At 35.7% G+C, this 10,480-nt stretch overlaps 1 protein-coding gene across 1 annotated transcript in view; it reads right to left on the bottom strand.

Moving 5' to 3' along the window:
* KLF8 (KLF transcription factor 8) overlaps positions 1–9,072 on the bottom strand; it is a gene marked incomplete at its 3' end in the record, with an annotated part of 55,893 nt that extends 46,821 nt beyond the window's left edge. Inside the window, exon 1 of the mRNA XM_079124118.1 lies at positions 8,047–9,072. The remainder of the gene's footprint in view (positions 1–8,046) is intronic.
* Between the last annotated feature and the right edge of the window lie 1,408 nt (positions 9,073–10,480).

Consider the following 10,480-nt stretch of genomic DNA (forward strand, 5'->3'; position numbering starts at 1 on the left):
CTTATCATCCTTATGTTACTTACTGCAAGCAGTTTTCACTTCCCCAACAGAGGGCTGGTGTCCATCTCCCTCTGTCCCCCAAACCAATAGGAGATTGGCCTTTACTTTTCTGCCCATGGAAGTCATATCACTTCCCTCAGAAAGTGAAAGGGAGAAGAGAAAGGGAGGGTCTTTGTTGCTTTCTTTAAACCTTTCTGCAAACACACCTATTGAAATATTGTAGCTTTGTTCTTTATTTCCTGTTCTTTGTTTGTCCAAAGAGACCTGTAGTCCTTTCTCCTCAGGTTAATACCACAAATATAGCTGGAGCAGTCTACCATGGAGCCACAATGACAGGACACTTCCTTCTCATGTCAGGCCAATAGTGAATTTAAAAGAGTACAGCAGGCAGATTATCAGTAGTAATTCACTTCCTACAGTGAGATAAATTGTTTGATCAGGATTGAGAGTCTATTTTGTCATAGGGATGCACCCATGGTGGAGATGTGCTGAAATAATCAGGATTATGTGAAAAACAAATTGAGAGAATATACACAAATATGTTGAAAATAAAACATTGGAGTCACACATGTAAGCAAGAGTTATTTACTCAATCACAGAGTTCTGGTGTAGGAAGGGCCTGAAGAAGTTATTTCATGCAGTGTTTTTCAACATGTGGCATGCATGCCAATAGTGGTATGAAAGATTATTTTAGGTCGTACATAGATAAATATTTTCTAATAGTATGTATTTATTTTTATGGTTACCTTCTATTTATAGAGAGTAAAACTGGCTTTCCATTTATGGTAGTGCTATTTTTGATGAATTTTATTTTAGTAAAGTAAGTTCATTTATAGAAGCATATGAAGTAAATAATAGTGCAGGTGGTACACAGATATGGTCTAAATCATGAAAGTGAAACATAAATAATTGAACTTTATTAAAAACAGTGTGAATCCAATTCTCCTCCCAATTTAAAAATTCCTTTATTAGACACCTTGATTTAGAGGAAAGGGTAACCTGAAATCAATAAATACAACATAAACTTGCTGCCTACTCCTGTGCCTATAGCAGAATTGTTAACAGAACATGTCATTTTTCCACTGAGCCTAGGTAAACCCTTCCATTCTTTCTTGAACCTCCAGTTTGTGCTAAGGAACCCTCTTCTGGCTCTTACAGCACTGTGAGGTACTTCTCTTAGGGCTCACCACATTGTAATATACCATTTATGTGGCAATTTTACCCACTTGACTGTCAGATACTTCAGGTCAGGAGTTGACTCACCAGTAGGTCAATCATCTTTATGCTTTCAGATCTTATTACAAATCCTGTCATATGACAAGTACCCAATACAAGTTTGTAGAATGAAATAATTTAGAGCTAGAGATGCCTGGATGTTAATTCTGGCATCACTATTTACTAACTGTTGACTTTGGACAAATTATATAATATACTTGGGTATTGGTTTTCTCATTTATAAAATAGAGATTATGACAGTAACTACTACATAGGACATTGAGAGGATTGTGTAATTTAATATGTATACATGTACCATGATTATAACAGGACGTGGCACAGAGTAAGCAGTATGTACAGTTTTTTCTATTACAAGGTTGAGTATTCCTCATCTGAAAATCCAAAATCCAAAATGATTCAAAGTCTGAAACATTTCCAGGGCTGACATGACACCATCAAATGAAAAATTCCATACCTGACCTCATGCGATGAGTGGCAGTCAAAATAAAGTTCCACTGAATATATTGCATGTAATTACCTCCAAGCTATTTGTATAAGCTGGATATGTAACATAAATGAATTTTTTGTCTAGACTTGGGTCCCACCTTCAAGGTATCTCATTATGTATGTATGCAAATATTCCAAAATCTGATAAAAGTTTGAAATCCAAAATACCCTGGGTCCCAAGCATTTTGGATAAGGGATATTCAACCTATATTATATTGCAATGAATTATGTCTTTTAGAAATTTCTACTAATTGCTCTGGGAACTCAACTCTGGAGAAGTATAGAGCAAGTCTACTCTTCCCATGTCATGATCCCTGAAATAGCTCATCTTCCTTTTTCTGCTATGAACATCCCAGATTGCTTAATCCACCTCTTATATAACACAGTTTCCATATCCCTTACCACCTGTTATCCTGGTTGGTTAGAGAAAGATAATTAAAACCTCCTGGGGCAGGGATGCCATCTCAGCCTAAGATGCTTTACTATATTGTTTACCAGGTAAACAAGTGCAAGAGTGAGAATAAATGTTTCTATTAACATAAAAACAGAAATGAAGAAAAAGGAAGATCACCCCATATTTAAATGTAATGAAAAATTGAAAAGAACCTAAATGTTCAGCAATAATACATTGGGTAGGTAAATTATAGTACATCTATAAAATACAGTGCTATGATCTGAATATATGTGCCCCCTCCCCTAAATTCATATGTTGAAATATTAATTCCCAAGGTGATGGTAATAAGAGGTACCTCTTATGGGAGATGATTAGGCCATGAAGGCTCCACTCTCATGAATAGGATTAGTGCCCTTATAAATGGCTTTAAGGAAAGGGTTTGTCCCTTTTCCCCCTTCCATCCCTTGTGCCATATAAAGTCAATGTTAATACCACTGTAGGACACAGCAATAAGACACCATCTTGGAAACATAAAACAGCCCTTATAAGGAAACAAATATTACAGAAGACACATTTTAATTTGTTACCATCCTATTTATTTATTCTTCATATTATTTTCTGAGGTAGGAGTCCTACAAAGAAAGTGGTTGCCTACTAAGAAAGTGTATCCCTGATTTGTATCATTTATGTAGTAGTATTTAGTATTTTGACGGGGGCTACTGGTGATCAAGCCCAGGGGTGCTTAGCCACTGAGTCACATCCCCAGCCCTTTTTATTTTGAGACAGGGTCTTTCTAAGTTTCTTAGGGCTTTGCTAAGTTATTGAGGCCAACCTTGAGTTTTCAACCCTGCCTCGGCCTCCCAGGATGCTGGGATTACAGGTACATGCCACCATGCCTGGTTTCATTTATATAATTAGAACAAAAAATAAGATGATTATTTGTAAAGCATCATCATAGCGTAATCCTCACTTACCTGAGTCATATCAGCTTCAGAAGAGGATATCAAAGGAGCATGAGCATATAACACTATTAATGGGAGCAATCATATAATTTCTTAGATTATCAAAACAACCTCCTAATTGATCTCACTGACCATATTTGTCCTCTTGAACTACAACTAGGATCGACCATTCTAAATCAGAAAGTTCTGAAAAGTGACTCATTACTGTTAAGACAAAAATTTAAATTTCCAGTATGAACTGCAAGAAAGGCCTTTGAAAATAACACTCCCTAGTCTCATCTCCTCAGTGAAGATTTGCCACCTATTCCAGACAATGCTTTGCAAGCCAAAGTCACAAATCTTGGATGAATGTTGCTCCTCACTTACATATTCAGCAGAATTATTTTCCTTAGTAGCAATAATCACAGTCTGTAATTAGATATGCTATGCATGTGTATAATTATTTGTTTTATGCCCATCTCTCCAACTAGACCTCTTTTTGTGTAGGCAGAATCCAGGTCAACTTTACTCACTTGAAAGAGAACTTTCTAAAAAATATTGGTTAACTTCATTGCCAGGCTAACTGAATAATAATTCTCATTGGTTTTAAGTATTCATCTTTGACTTCTTAGATTTACAAGCTCCTGAAAGTTTTTAGATGGCAATGGGTTACAATGATGGGAGTAGGGTAGGTTGTAGTAGTTTTTTTCTCTCATGAATGAGAATTGGAGTGAGAATGTGGGGTTGAAATACATATACATTTCTATGACAAGAATAAACATGAATGGAATACCTGCTATGTGCCAGTTCTGTTCTAAGCAGTTTACATATAGTAAGATGTTTAATTTCCATAACCTTATAAGCATTATTATCTCCATTTTACAGAAAAGAAAATAGAAACAGAGAGAAGTTAAGTAATTTCATCAAGTTCACACAACATATTGGCCTTTTCATTTGTCCTGATTGAATCTGGACTCAAAGAATACAGGACATACCACAGGAACCTCAAAAATAGAAACTTTAGGTCCGAATAAGGGATTATTTTAAACTTGTGTGAGTTTTTGCAAATGACAATCCTTTTTGCAGGCTCACACCTGTCCTTAGACATGCTGTATTGAAATAACAGGGGTGGTTCCTCTAGTGTTGGCACGAGTAGCAACAAAGCAAGAGGTACGTTTCCATGGTGACAGAAAAGGCCATTAAAAATCTATTAGTGCATATTAATTATACAGAATAGTGGGTTTCATTGTGTCACATAATTTAATGCACATAGCATAATTTGATCAATTTTGTTCCCTAGTACCACCTCTTCCCCTCCCGACTCCCTCCCTCTGATCTTTTTTCTTTACTGTACTAGTCTATCTTCTATTTTCATGATCCTTTTTTCCCCTCTAGCTTCCAGATATAAGAGAAAACATGACGTTTTTCTTTCTGAGTCTGTCTTATTTTGCTTAACATGCTCCTCTCCAATTCCATCCATTTTCCTGCAAATGACATAATTTCATTCTTCTTTATGACTGAATAAAAATTGTGAATATGTACCACAATTTATCCATTCATTTGTTGACATATACCTAGGCTGGTTCCATAACTTGGCTATTATGAGTTGTGCTGCTATAAACATGGGAATGCATGTATCTTTATAGTGTGCAAGTATGCTGTTTTTTAATCTTTTGGATAAATACTTAGGAGTGGTAGAGCTAGGTCATTTGGTTGTTCAAATTTTAGTTTTTTTGAGGAACCTCTGCACTGATTTCATAGTGGCTATACTAATTTATATTCACACTAACAGCATATAAGTGTTCCATTTCCCCCACATTCTTGACAGCATTTATTGTTATTTGTGTTCTTGATGACTGCCATTCTGACTGGAGTGAGATAGAACTCAGTAAAATTTTGATTTGATTTGCTAAGGCTGTTGAACCATTTTTCACATAATTGTTAGTCATTTGCACCTTTTTTGAGAAGCGTCAATTTTGTACATTTGCCCAGTTATCAAATAGGTTATTTGTATTTTGCTGTTTAGGTTTTTAGGTCTTTATATATTCTGGATATTAATCTACTGTCAGAAGAAAAACCAGCAAAGATTTTCTTCCATTCTGTAGGTTCTTTCTTTATGCTGTTGTTTTCTCTGCTATGCAGAAGCATTTTAATTTGATGCAATTCTATTCATGTATTTTTGGTATTATTTCCTAAGCCACGGGAGTCCTGTTGAGGAAGTTGTTGCTTGCATCTATATGTTGGAGTGTTTCCTCTATGTTTTTCTTTACATACGTTTACCATGCAAAGTTCCTGATCTAATTACTAGTTCATTGATAGTTTGGGCTGAATTTTAAGTGAGGTGAAAATAGGGATCTGCTTTCTGCTATATATGTATATCCTGTCTTTTCTCCAATATATGTTTTTGGCATGTTTGGCAAAAATAAGATATCAGTATCTGCATGTTTGTCTCTGTTTATTCTGTTCTATTCCATCGGTCTACATGTCTGTTTTTATGCCAGTATGATGCAGTATTTTTTGTTACTATAACACTGTAGTATAATTTGAAATAGGGTATTGCAATGCCTTCAGCATTGCCCTTTTTGCTCAGAATTGCTTTGTCTGTTCTAGGTCTTTTGTTCTTCTCTGTGAATTTTAGGATTATTTTTTTCTAGTTCTGTGAAGAATGTCATTGGTATTTTGTTGGAATTCCATTGAAACTGTAAATCACATTTACTAATATGACCATTTTAACCATAATACTTCTGACTATCCATTAACATGGGATGTCTTTCTATTTTCTAGCATCTCCTTTCATTTCTTTTTCAATGTTCTGTAATTTTCCTTATAGAGATCTTTCTCCTCCTTGGTGAAATTTATTCTAGGTGTTTTGAGGGCACTGTGAATGGAATTATTTTCCTGTTTTCTTTCTTAGTGGGTTAATTATTTGTGTGTAAAAACCTATTTAAAACAAATGAAAAAAATTTTAAAAAATGATTGATATTTGTTTGTTGATGGTGTAGCATGCTACTTTGCTGAATTTATCAGATCTAGATGTCTTCTGCTGGAGTTTTTAAGATATTCTATGTATAGATCATATCACCAGCAAATGGGATAATTTGACTTCTTCCTTTTTATATGCATCCCTGTAATTTCCTACTCCTGCCTAATTGCACTAAAATTTCAAGTACTAAATTAAATAGGAGTAGTGAGAGTGCACATCCTTGTCTTGTTCTTGATTTCAGGGGAAATGGTTTCATTTTTCCCCATTCTATACGATATTGGCTTTGTGTTGGTCATACATAATTTTTCTTATGTTGGGATAAATTTCTTCTACCCCTAATTTCTTCAGGGTTTCTATCATGAAGGGTTGTTGACTTGTGGCAAAAGATTTTACATCTATTATAATGATCACTTAGTTTTTGTCCTCGATTCTATTTATGTGGTCTATTAAATTTATTGATTTTTGAATGTTGAACCATCCTGAATTGTTGGAACGAGACCAAGTAGATCACAATGTATGATCTTTTTGATGTGTTGCTGAATTTGATTTGCAAGTATTTTACTCAGAATTTTTGCATCAATGTTTAACAAGGATGTTGGTATATAATTTCTTTTCTTGATGTGTCTTTTTCTGTTTTTTAGGGGGTACAGAATGATACTGAACTTGTAGAATGAGTTTGGAAGCATTATCTACCTTCCTATTTCATGGAATAATTTGAGGAGCATTGGTATTATTTATTCTTTAAAGATCTGATAAAATTCAGCTGTGAATCCATTTGTTCCTGGGCTTTTCTATTTTGGGAGGCGTTTTCTTACTATCTCCATCTCATCACTTAGGTTTTCTATATCTACTTTTTCAATTTTGGTAGATTTCATGTGTCTAGAAATTTATCCATTTCTTCTAGGCTTTCCAATTTATTGGAATATAAATTTTCAAAATAGTCCCTAATGATCTTCTATTGTTCAATGCCATTTTTATTAATTTGGGTCTTCTTTCTTTTAGTTAATTTGGCTAGGAGTTTCTGAATCTTATCTTTAAAAGAACCAATTCTTTGCTTCACTGATCCTTTTTACTTTTTCAATAATTTTTCATTGATTTCAGCTGTGATCTTTATTATTTGTTCCCTACACTGCTTTGGGGATTCATTTGTTCTCTTTTTCTAAGACTCTTAAGATAAATCACTAGGCTACTTAGTTGTGACCTTTCTGATTCTTACTAGGTAGGTACTTATAGCTACATACTTGTTCTTAGATTTGCCTTCAACCCTTTGGAGCTGGCCAGTGGGACTGGTTTCCCTCCCAGCCTGGCCTCTACTGGCAGGTGGTTGCCCTAAGGAGGCCAGGAGGGGAGGGCTGGATGCAGGCCTGCAGGCCAGTGACAAGCTGAACTTCTGTGCTGCCCCTAACTGCAAGTGGAAGAGCGCGCTGTCCCACCTGGCCTTCTTCAGGTTCCCAAGGGATCTAGCTAGATGCCAGAAATGGGTAGAAAATTGTAGGAGAATTGACTTGGAAGATAAAACACTTGATTGACTAAGTAACATTACCAATTATGTGCCAAACACTTCGAGACTGCTATGATTTGTAGAATTATACATTTTGCAGAGGCATCAGAAAACTAAAGAATGATTGGGTTATTTTATTTCTCAAAATTAATTGGAGCAGATACTTGTGAAGTCATTGAGAGAGTCCGTATAGGACAGTTCTTTGAGATAATGCAATACCAACAATATTTGATCTTACCAGTCATCTGAACAATCCACATAGTAGACACAGGAAATGAACAAAAGAATTGAGTGAAGATGAAATCAGGACATTGAAACAGAAAAACATTGACAAAACTTCCGAAAACATAAACAAACAATAGCAATGCTCAGAACCCCAGTGCAGAAGAAGAGGGTGATGAGAAGGATGAAGATATTTTAACTTTAACCCTTGAAGAGAAGGAAAACAAAGAATACTTACAGTCTTTATTTGAAATTTTGATTCTTACTGGAAAACAAAACATACCTCTGTATGGGCATGAGACTGATGAAGTCCCAGAAGGTCTCTTCACTCCTGAGAACTTTCAGAACCTGTTGGAGTGCCGGATAAATTCTGGTGAAGAGGTCCTGAGAAAACGCTTTGAGACCACAGCAGTTAACACATTGTTCTGTTCAAAAACACAGCAGAAACAGATGCTAGAGATCTGCCAGAGCTGCATTCGGGAAGAAATCCTCAGGGAAGTGAGAGATTCACACTTCTTTTCCATTATCACTGACAATATGGTGGACATAGTGGGGGAAGAACACCTTCCAGTGTTGGTGAGGTTTCTATATGAATCTCATAACCTGAGAGAGGAATTTTTGGGCTTCCTGCCTTATGAAGCTGATGCAGAAATTTTGGCTGTAAAATTTCACACTATAATTACTTGGAAGTGGGGATTAAATATGGAGTATTGTTATGGCCAGGCTTACATTGTGTCTAGCAGATTCTCTTCCAAAATGAAAGTTGTTGCTTCTGGACTTTTAGAGAAATATCCCCAAGCTATCTACACACTTTGCTCTTCCTGTGCCTTAAACATGTGGTTGGCAAAATCAGTGCCTGTGATGGGGGTGTCTGTTGCATTAGGAACAATTGAGGAAGTTTGTTCTCTTTTTCCAATAACCACAACTGCTATTAGAACCTGACAATGTAATTTCTGTCCTTTTTCAGATCAGTGAAGAAAGGGATAAAGAACTGAGGGAAATTTGCCATTCTCAGTGGACAGGGAGGCATGACGCTTTTGAAATTTTGGTGGATCTCCTGCAAGCACTTGTTTTATGTTTAGATGGTATAAATAGTGACACAAATATTGGATGGAATTACTGTATAACTGGTGAAACATTTGTACTCTGTAGTGTAGTAACATATTTTGATTTAATTGTTACCATTGTTGTTCTTAAAAATGTCTTGTCTTTTACAAGAGCCTTTGGGAAAAATCTCCAGGTACAAACTACTGATATCTCCTTTGCCACCAGTAGCTTGACTGCAGTGCTCCATTCACTCAATGAAGTAATGGAAAATATTGATGTTTATCATGAGGAAGCAACAAATTTGTTAACTAAACTTGATATTCAGATAAAACTCCCTGGGAAATTTTGTAGGGCTCAGCAGGATAACCTAGAATCTTAACTAACCTCTGAAAGTTACTATAAAGAAACCCTAAGTATTCTAACAGTGGAGCATATCATTCAGGAACTTAAAGATATATGTTCAGAACAGCACCTCAAAGCACTTAAACACTTATCTCTGGTACCCTCAGTCATGGAACAGCTCAAATTCAGTACATCAGAGGAGCACCATACTGACATGTATAGAAGTGACTTCCCTAATCCCTACATGCTTTCAGCCGAGTCTCACTGTTAGAGAATCAAATGGAAACACATAGGGAAAGATATCAATCTTCCAGCCACCATTTATGAAGCCTTCCATCTGCCTGATATCAAGTTTTTTCCTATATAGAAGATCCTGTATATTCTTCCTGCGATGAAGGTTGAGAATGAATGATATGAAAATGGATGAAAGGGTCTCAAAGCATAGTTGAGGAACACTTTGACAGGCCAAAGGCCAAGTAACTTGGCTTTGCTTAACATAAATTTTGATATAAATTATGATCTGGATTTAATGGTGTAGACACATATGTCAAACTATATATAACTAAGTCAGAGCTTCTTACAGATAATGCAGAAACTGTTGAAAATACGTAATAGATTTTAAAAATGGGCTTTCTCTTATATTTGATATTTGGAAGAAAAGCCATAAGGTGTGTATAGGTCACTTAATCATTGAATATCTTTGCCTAAAGGCTTCTCATGAATACATTAGCCATTGGTAATCTGCCTATATGCAGGGCACCTGTTTGAGCTCTCACGCTTTTATTTATTCATTTTTTTTGCGGTGCTGGGGATTTGAACCCAGGTCCTTATGCTTGCGAGGCAAGCACTCTACCAACTGAGCTATATCCCCAGCCCACTCTCATGATTTGAAAACTTGTCGGTTCTTCCAGAAGTCAGCATTGGAAGTACCACATTTCATGTCTGTGTGACCTCTGCTAATCACTCTGGAATTGTTTTAGTTAAATCTTTTAGATATATAATGTATTATTACTGTGGATCCAGTTGTCAGGTATTGTTATCAATTTTGAAGAAATAAATATTGAGGAGGTATAAAAAAAAAGAATGCATCTAATGATATGTTACAATGAAGCTTACTATTGACCTTTGACTATTAGGAGTTTTAATGTGTTAAAAATCTGTAATGGACAGTTAAGGAAATTAACCAGATTTGTGAGCACACTAAACAGATTTCAGTATAGATTTTGTCTTTATCAAATGAACTTAAAGAACGAGTTACAGTAAAGTTTGAGAAGAGCCTGCCATTATTGTTCCACATCTGGTTGTTGCGGTTTACATTCCTTTGTTGA

The sequence above is a fragment of the Sciurus vulgaris genome (genome assembly GCF_902686455.1).
Source record: "Sciurus vulgaris genome assembly, chromosome: X".
Taxonomy (NCBI): Eukaryota; Metazoa; Chordata; class Mammalia; order Rodentia; family Sciuridae; genus Sciurus; species Sciurus vulgaris.